This window comes from Elephantulus edwardii, unplaced genomic scaffold (genome assembly GCF_000299155.1).
Source record: "Elephantulus edwardii isolate Elephantulus edwardi_28Jun2011 unplaced genomic scaffold, EleEdw1.0 scaffold00079, whole genome shotgun sequence".
NCBI classification, from domain to species: Eukaryota; Metazoa; Chordata; class Mammalia; order Macroscelidea; family Macroscelididae; genus Elephantulus; species Elephantulus edwardii.
This window is the reverse complement of record NW_006399829.1, coordinates 4,205,394-4,214,611: the sequence shown is the minus strand read 5'-3', so window position 1 is coordinate 4,214,611 and position 9,218 is coordinate 4,205,394. Positions and strand designations below refer to the sequence as shown.

Genomic DNA, 9,218 nt, shown 5'->3' with positions numbered 1-9,218 from the left:
ATAGAGGGCCTTCCTCTCCTGCGCTGTCCCTCCACCTTCCCAAGCATGATGTCCCTCTCCAAGGACCGGTCTCTCCTCACAACATGTCCAAAGTAAGTTTCTGGTTAGTACAACAAAATTACATATTTGACTACTAAACAATTGATGGCTGTGGGAATTATGTTGTTATTGTTAGGTGTCATCTAGTCACCTACAATTCATGGTGACTCTATGAACAGCAGATCTGAACCTTTTACCCTAAACAGCACCATCCTCATCATCCCTAGTATGTTTAAGTTCATTGTTACAGTAACTGTGTCAATGTCAATACATCTTATTAATGGTCTTCCTCTCTTTCTCTAACCTTGCACCTTTTTTGCATGATGTCTTTTTCCAAGGACTACTTTCTCCTGATAACATATCCAAAGGATGTAAGATAAAAATTCTTGACTCAAAGGAGCACCACAGTTGAATTTCCTCCAAAACAGTCTTGCTTGTTCTTTAGCTAATCCATGGAATATTCAGTACTCTTCTCCAACACCACAATTCAAGGCCATCAATTCTTCTTCCTCTGTCATCCTAATTCATTGTCCAACTTTCAGGTGCATAGCAAGCAATCAAAAAGAACCTGGTTTAGATCAGGCACACCTTAGTCTTTAAATTGGTGTCCTTACCCTTTAGCACTTTGGAGAGACCATTAGAAATATCTAAAAAAAAAAAAAAAAGACCTGGCGATCTCATTCTGAGAAAATTATTAAAATTAGCATTATTAATATGAGGCAAGGTTGTAATGCTAACAGAGTAATCTATCTCTAGAACTTTTAGAAGGAGCTGTGATGGCACAAAGGTCGGTCACTCAGCTACCAACATAAAGCTCAATGCCTCAAACCCATCAACACCTCTGCAGGAGACATGACAGTCAGCTTCCATAAAGGTGGTGGCCTTAGAAATAGGTAGTTTTACTCTACCCTGTATGGTCACTGTGTGTCATAATCAACTCAACAGCAGTGGCTTTGATATTTTCTTGTTTTTCAACACCAAAAAGTTCTGTAACGGAGAATGCTTACCTCATCAAAAGTGTGACAGCATGCTCAATCACACCATATCCGTCCACCCAGAAACTTATATTTAGCAATCTACAGAAGGATTCTTTTTGCTTGTAACTTGGGAAGATGATATAAAGAATTTGCAGATAATGATTGTATCCATGCTTTGTACTAAGAATTCGTTGTCTGTAGAAGAATTGTACACACTTTATATGCAATGCTTTGTAAAGAATTATCAATAAGTTCTCTAAGTAACCTGGATTTTTTTTGTTGTTGTTGTTATTAGGTTCCATCTAACTGACTCTAATTCATAGTTGGCTCATCCCTAAGTTACCTAAGTAGCTCTGGCCTATGAAAACACATCTGATGCTCTCCGACACTTTGTGTGTTTATGGTTATCTGCACAATGTGAAGCCAAGGTTTTGGTTGGAATGTCCATCTCTTGCTTCAAGAATTTTATTTTGAAATCTAGGTCATTGCTTATGATGCTGCTACCTCACAGCATTTAACCAATTATCATTAATGAGTTTTTATTGCATATTCAATCCATTTCAAGCTACAAAAGTTGGTAGAAATCATCCATTTCCTCCTCTTTGGCTTCAGTTGTTGGTGTATATACTTGAATAACAATTGTATTAACAGGTCTTCCTTGTATGTATATGGATAGTTATATCACTAAAAGTATTGTACTTCAAGATGGGCCTAGGAATGGACATGTTTGACAATGTCCAATCTTCCTAAAAGCATACTTTGGACATTCCAAGTTCCAGTTCTTAGTGGATGTATGCAACTATTCCTCTTCATTTTTTCAGTGACTTCTAATCTGAGGGCTTCGCCTCCAGTGCTATCTCTAACTGAACGCTATTATTTATAGGGTTTCTGATAGCCTGTCATTTCAGAAGAGGCTGTCCAATCCTTCTTCCAAATCTATCTTAATCCAAGAGCTTAGCTTTACCAGAGTATTTGAACTATAGTAGTGAACATCCCTTGGACCTCCAACAGGACAAACAGATCTGTCCTGGGGAAAGTAAAACCAGAGTACTCTTTGGAGGCAAGGATAGGGAAACTCCATCTCACATACTTTAAGCCTATTGTCAGGAAGGGCCAGTCCTTGGAGATGGACGGACAGTATGCTTGAAAGTGTTGAGTGTGAACACAAGAGAAAAAGAGCCACATGATGGACTGATATAGTGTTTGTACTATGTCAATAGTGTCAAGACGGTGAGGTTGGCTCAGGTTACGGTCCAGAGCCATTGTTTACAAGATCACTGAGAATCTTAGTCAACTCAGTGCACATAACAATAACAGCAGTTCAGAGCATCCCATTTACAATTTGTGCCCTTTATAAAATCCTGTTTCCCTCCAGTCAACTCCACAAGTGCTGAGGGTGTCATTGCTACTCTTGGCCCCTGTGTCTGCGTGTACCTTCTCCTTCACAGCTGCGTTTCCTCTGAGACAAGAGCAGTCCTCTGTCTGCTGTGGCAAGCAACAGTCACTTCTCCTTATAGTGAGAACTGAAACCAGAGTGAGCCACCACATGCCACTTCCTGGACACTTCCTATTAAGGTTCCCTTTCCTTCACCCGCGGAAGCCGTAACTTGTGATTAAGAGCAGTTTCTTGGATTTGAATGTAAGTTTTGCCATTTACCACCTGCATATTCTTGTATAATTAACGAAGACACTCTACGCTTCAATTTTCCATTTCTTTCTAAAGTGAGGATGATAATAGTGTCAACCAATAGAATGGATGTAAAGAGTAACCTAATCAACACACAAAAAGGGGGCTTAAAAGACTTTGGGGTACTTATCAAATAGCTAATAAAAGACAATTTATTATTATTTAATATTTTTATTCTCTAATATCATGCTATTTATATCTGTATACCCTTCACTGGATAGAACAAAATTTCTCCATGCAGAATAATGTCAAACTTTATGACTAGGTCATGTTTGTTGTTATTGTGTGTTGTATACCATCGAGTCAGAATCGACCCATAGCTGACCCTCTGGCAGGTTTTCAGAGGCAGTTAATCACATGGCAAGAGATGACCCATCCTTCTTCCGTATAGTTGTATATATTTAAATATTTCTATGAGCCTTTGATCTATAATAAACACTCACACTAGGAGCCGTCAAGAAATCTAAAGACATGTTGTGCCACTGAGTCACCTGTGACCCATAGTAACCTATACACAGCAGCTCTGAACCCTTCCCTGTCCTGAGCCAGTCTCACTAATTCCAACACACCAACCCCATTGCCCTAGTCACTGTATCAATCCATCTCATCTGGGGTCTTCCTCTCCTGCGCTGTCCCATCACCCTTCCAAACATGATGTCCTTCTCCAAAGACCAATATCTCCTGTCCATTAGCTTAAAGTAAGTGAGGTGGAGCTTCAAAATCCTAGCCTCCAAGGAGGGATTCGGTTTCACCCTCTCCAACACAGACCTATTTGTTTTCTTGGACATCTATGGTATGTTTAAGACTCTTCTCCAGCACCACAATTAGAAGGCATTCATTCTTCTGTCATCTTAGTCATTGTCCAGCTTTCTGAAGTATAACAAGTAATTGTGAAGACCATGACCTGGATTAGGTGCACCTTAGTCTCTCAAATGATACCATTGCTTTTCAGCATTCTGGAGAGGTTGTTGATGGCAAATATTCCCAGTGCAATTCATCTTTTAATTTCTTGACTGCTGGTGTCAAGAGTGTTGATTATGGGAGCCAAGCAAGCTGTAACTGTTAACAACCTCAATCTCTCCTCCGTCTCTCATTGTGGTGCCAATTGGCTCAGGGGTGCAAATCTTTGTCTACTTGATATTGACACACTGTTGCAGAGGATCAAAGAATGTTGTTATTGTTGTTGTTTTTGTTGTTGTTAGGTGTCATCAAGTGGAGTATGACTCATAATGACCCTATAAACAAAAGGTATTAACACAGATGAAGCTGTTGACGAGTTCAATCACCTCTCCATCCATTATGACACTGCCCATTGGTCCAGTGGTAAGAATCTTCATTTTCTTTATTGAGATGCAATCCACACTGATGGTTGTATTCCTTGATCTTCTGCAACAAGTGCTTCAAGTCTTCTTCACTTTCAGCAAGCAAGGCTGTGTCATTTGCATAGCACAGGTTATTGATGAGTCTCCCTCCAATCTTGATGCCAGATTCATCAAAGACATTATAGGAGGTCAGAAAGGAGTAAGTTTAAATAGGATTATTTTTTTCCACAAAAAGTGTATTATACTCATCATGAAACTTTTATGAACAGTAAAACTGAATCATTAGCAACTTCTTTCCCAAGACACCTGAGGAAAAGTGCGTTTCTCAGCTTTAGCTCAGTGATTCAGTGTTTCAGTGTGTGAATTATCTTAAAGTTCTCTTAGTCCTTTGATGATACAAAAGAGCTCTATATATTCGTAAGCTTCACACTTCTAAATATAAAAAAAAATAAGAGAGAAAGAAAAAGAAAGGATAATGATGACAAACTGTCTTTTCCTTATTCTAGGATCTTTGTATTTGAAAGTGTTGTAAATAACATGGACTCCAAGGCACTTATGACCAGCTGGAGAAATCAAGACTTGAAAGAAAACAATTTTTGATCAAAGCATCCAACACCATAGGACCACATTTATTCAGGTCAATTTCATAAGTCTGCATGCGTGGCTTATCTCCAGCCTTATCTGGATCCCATCGATAGATGGCAAATTTCTTGATTCTAGGAGCTGTGGCTGCAGCGGTCTGGGCTCCTCGGCAGGCCTGCAGGCAGGCTCCGCCAAGGGTCGAGGCGGGCAACCCGCGCCTCAAGGAGACTCCAACCACGGCTGCCATCTTGGCTCCTGACGTCTAGCCAAATTGATGCTACCTTGACCTTTAGAAGATCGTGCAGAGAAGGCATCTGTGGCTCTTGTGCGATGAACATCAATGGAGGCAACACTCTAGCTTGTACTCGCAGGATTGACACCAACCTCGATAAAGTCTCAAAAATCTACCCTCTTCCACATATGTATGTGATAAAGGATCTAGTTCCTGATTTGAACAACTTCTACGCTCAGTACAAATCCATTGAGCCTTATTTGAAGAAGGATGAGTCCCAGCAAGGCTAGCAGCAGTATTTGCAGTCCATAGAAGATCGGGAGAAACTGGACGGGCTTTACGAGTGCGTCCTCTGTGCCTGCTGCAGCACCAGCTGCCCAAGCTACTGGTGGAATGGAGACAAGTATCCGGGACCTGCGGTTCTCATGCAGGCTTATCGCTGGATGATCGACTCCAGAGATGACTTCACTGAGGAGCGGCTGGCCAAGCTGCAGGATCCCTTCTCTCTGTACCGCTGCCACACCATCATGAACTGCACAAAGACCTGTCCCAAGGGTCTGAATCCAGGGAAAGCGATCGCTGAGATCAAGAAAATGATGGCAACCTATACGGAGAAGAAAGCTGCAGCTTAACTGCTTTTGTGCTTTTTCTTTCTTCCCTAACTTGTGACCAGCTCAAAGCGAAACATAATTTATATCTAATTTGAGCTCCTTCATGGTCTTGATTTTCCATGGATACAGCATGTATAATCAACCACTTTAAGAAATAAATAAAATATTATTCTACTTTATTAGCAAAAAAAAAAGAAAACAATTTTTTTAAAGAAAACATTTTTAAATGCTTCATAGTTTAGCTTTTCTAAGCATTTCTTAATTTTTAAAAATACTTTCTTGCCACTAATAAGAGACAATATTGAAGCATGGAATCAGCAATCAGGAAACCAAATGATCCTTGAACAAATCATCTATGATGTCAATCTAAAGACTAAGATTCAGGCCATGGTCTTCACAATTACTTGCTATACATCAGAGAGCAGGACAATGACTAAGGATGAGAGAAGAAGAATTGATGCCTGAGTTGTGGAGAAGAATCTTGAACATACCATGGACTGCCAAAAGAAAAAATAGATGTGTCTTAAAGAGAGTGAAACCATGTTTCTCCTTGGAGGATTTTGAAGCTCTGTCTCACATACTCTGGGCACATGGCCAGGAAGGACTGGTTCTTGGAGAAGGGCATCATCATTGAAATGGTGGAAAGACAGCGCAGGTGAGAAAGACCCCGGTTAAGATGGATTGATACAGTAACTGAGGTAATAGGGGTAGGTGTGTCAGAGTCAGTAAGACTGGCTCACGATATGGCAGCCTCAGAGCTGTCACACAGAGTCACTATGAGTTACAGACAACTCGACAGCACATAACAACAACAACAACCTTTAAGTTGGCAGTGCATTTCTTTACTACTAAACAATCAGAGCTCCCTAAAGATCCTCATTATAGTTTAGAAGCAAAGGGCTAAAGTGTACCCAAGCCAACTCATATTTTATCACCTCATTTGTATCTGAAAGCAGAACAATAAATAAGGAAAATTGAAGAAGAATTGGTGCATTTGCATTATGGTCTTGAAAATTGTATTGAGTATACCACCACCTGCCTAAGAAAAAACACACAACTCCAGAAAGACTCTTAGAGGTGAGAATATGGAGCCTGTACCTCGTGGGCTTTGGACATGTTATCAAGAGGGACTAGTCCCTGGAGAAGGACATCAGGATAGGAAAAACAGAAGGTCAGAGAAAACAGGAAGCTCCTCAATGAAATGTATTGAGACAGTGGCTGTAACAATGGGCTCAAACATAGCAGTGGTTGTGAGGATGGTACAGAACTGAGCAGTGTTTTGTTCTGTGGTACACAGGGTCACTGTGAATCAAAACGGCCTGCATGGCACCTCACAAGCACATCTGTCACCAAAATAATTCTGTGATATGTTGCAAATATTAGAACTATTTTAAAGAGGCTATCCTTCAAAAATAATGTAAGCTAAGCCATAAGAAATGAATGTCAGAATAAATCAAGAGATAATTTCTTTTGAAAGGATTATAATCACCTCTTCAGAAAAATATGAAAACCCTCACTTGATTCTGCCTAACTACTCTGAGAATTCATAAAGAATGTACATGTATCACTCATTTATTAATAGTTTACTCTTTGTTTCAATCTAAACTGAACACACAATTAAAGAAATTTGTAATTATCTTTTCTACTTTAACCTTGTTGTTGTTGTTGTTGTTGTTGTTGATATGTACTGTTGAGTTGCCTGTGACCCATAACAACCCTATATACAGCAGTTTTGAGCCCTGCTCTGTGCTGAGCCAGTCTCACTAATTCCAACATGCCAACTCCCATTGTCCCAGTTACTGTATCAGTCTATCCTGTCTGGGGCCTTCCACTCCTGCACTGTCCCTGTTGTTGTTGTTGTTGATTGTCGATGAGTTGAGCATGACTCATAGCGAGGCTACAAACAAAAGACCTAATGTCATTCCATAATTATTGTCATTTCTCCAAATTCATAGAGTTTCCAGAGGCATGTGGTTTAGAATGTGGATGCCGCTCCTCTTGCCAAACCTGTTTTATGGAGCTCCACCAAACACTGTCCACAATGGGAAACCATTATGGCACTGTCCCTAGATGGGAAAATTCCCTTCAGATAGAATTCTCTATCTGAGTAGTTAGGCAGAATCAAGTGAGGATTTTCCTATTGTTCTGAAGAGGTACCTGACAATCATTTATTGGGCATGTAAAAGTATGACAGGTTCTGTGATGTCTTTGAGTTGCGGTGTTGGAGAAGAGTACTGCATACCTCATGAACTGTCAAAAAAACAAACAAGTCTGTCTTGGAAGAAGTGTAACCAGTATGCTTCTTAGAGAGAAGGATTCAAACGTTCATCTCACTTATTTTGGGCATCTTTTCAGGAAGGACCAGTCATTTGAGAGAGAGGACTTAGAAAGGTGGAGGGTCAAAGAAAGAGAGGAAGACCTTCAACCAGATGGATTGACACAGTGACTATAGCGACGGGTTCAAGTCCATCACACTTAAGTGGTGAGGAAGAACAGAAGAGCAGAATAGGCAAAGGTCCAACTCTGAGCATGGGGTGGCAATGAGTCTACTCACCAGCACCTAACAAAAACATGTCTGAAATTTCCTGAAGAGGTTAATAGAAAAAAGAAGATGAAAGAAAACCAAAACCAAGGAACTTTTTGTAGCAATATATGTTATGGTAAAAATGAAATACAATGTCATCACGGGGAAAATCAGACTAGGGATAACTCTTCTGAGTTGGATAATATGCCCATCCTTAGCATAATTATATTGTTATTTCTCTCCCTTGTCCTGTTCTTTCCCCCACACAGCATTTTCCAGGCTCCTATGCTAGTGATTGATTAACCAGTGGAATCAAAGGATGAAGGAAGTGAAAAGTTGGGGTATTTACCCCCTTTGTCTCTGTTTGGTGGGTGGTACCTATAACAGAGGTTGCATTTCCTCCTTGGCTCGCACCAGACAGATCAGAAGTAGCTCTAACTTCTACTGTGGCCTCTGAATTCCAGGAACCTCAGTTGCCCCTAACGGCCCTCCAGCTTAAGATTATGAGAGGCTTCCCATTGTTGCTAATCAACCAATGCTAAATATTAAATTCCCCTTGTTTTAAGTACTTAGGAGTGGCTCCATCTTTCTGGGTGGACCCTGACTGGTAAGGTTGCATTGAGGAAGCAATATTTACAACAAGAAGTGGAGAACCAAGAAGGTACAAACATATGAAGACCTAGAATGAGGATATTTAAAGCTAACACAGAAGGCAGGAGTGACCTTGAACACTTAAGAGCAGAAGTCAAGATTTCTTGAGAAAAGGAGAACATTCATTCAGAGATGAAGCCAGAGAGGAGTACGGCACAGATCATCTGGATTCTGTTCTAAGTATGAGCGAGGTACATGTTTTAGTTTTAGAAAGATCACTCTGGCTACTTAGTGGAAAATGAGTTAGGCGACAGAGAGAAAGATTGTAGAAATTGGGCTGATTTCCAGAGGTTTATGTTGATAGAATGGATCCAACACGAGAATGAGAACTCAGGATGTGTCTCAGATTATTTGTCTGAGCAACCAGGTCGATCAGCAGCAACTGAGAGAGAAAAGTGAAGAAGCAGGTTAAATGGTGGGAAGCAGTGAGAATAAGAAATTGGAAATGTGCATTGTTGTTGTTGTTCTTATGTGCCATCAAGTTGCCTCTGACTCATAGCAAAGCAGCTCTGAACCCTGCTCTGTCCTAAGCCAGTCGCACTGACTCTGACACACATTCATTGCCCCAGTTACTGTATCAATCCATTTCATCC

The 9,218-nt window shown here is 40.5% G+C and overlaps 1 pseudogene; it reads left to right on the top strand.

Annotated features, from left to right (window-relative positions):
• The first annotated feature begins 83 nt into the window (after positions 1-83).
• LOC102848285 lies at positions 84-5,471 on the top strand (annotated as a pseudogene).
• Positions 5,472-9,218: the final 3,747 nt, after the last annotated feature.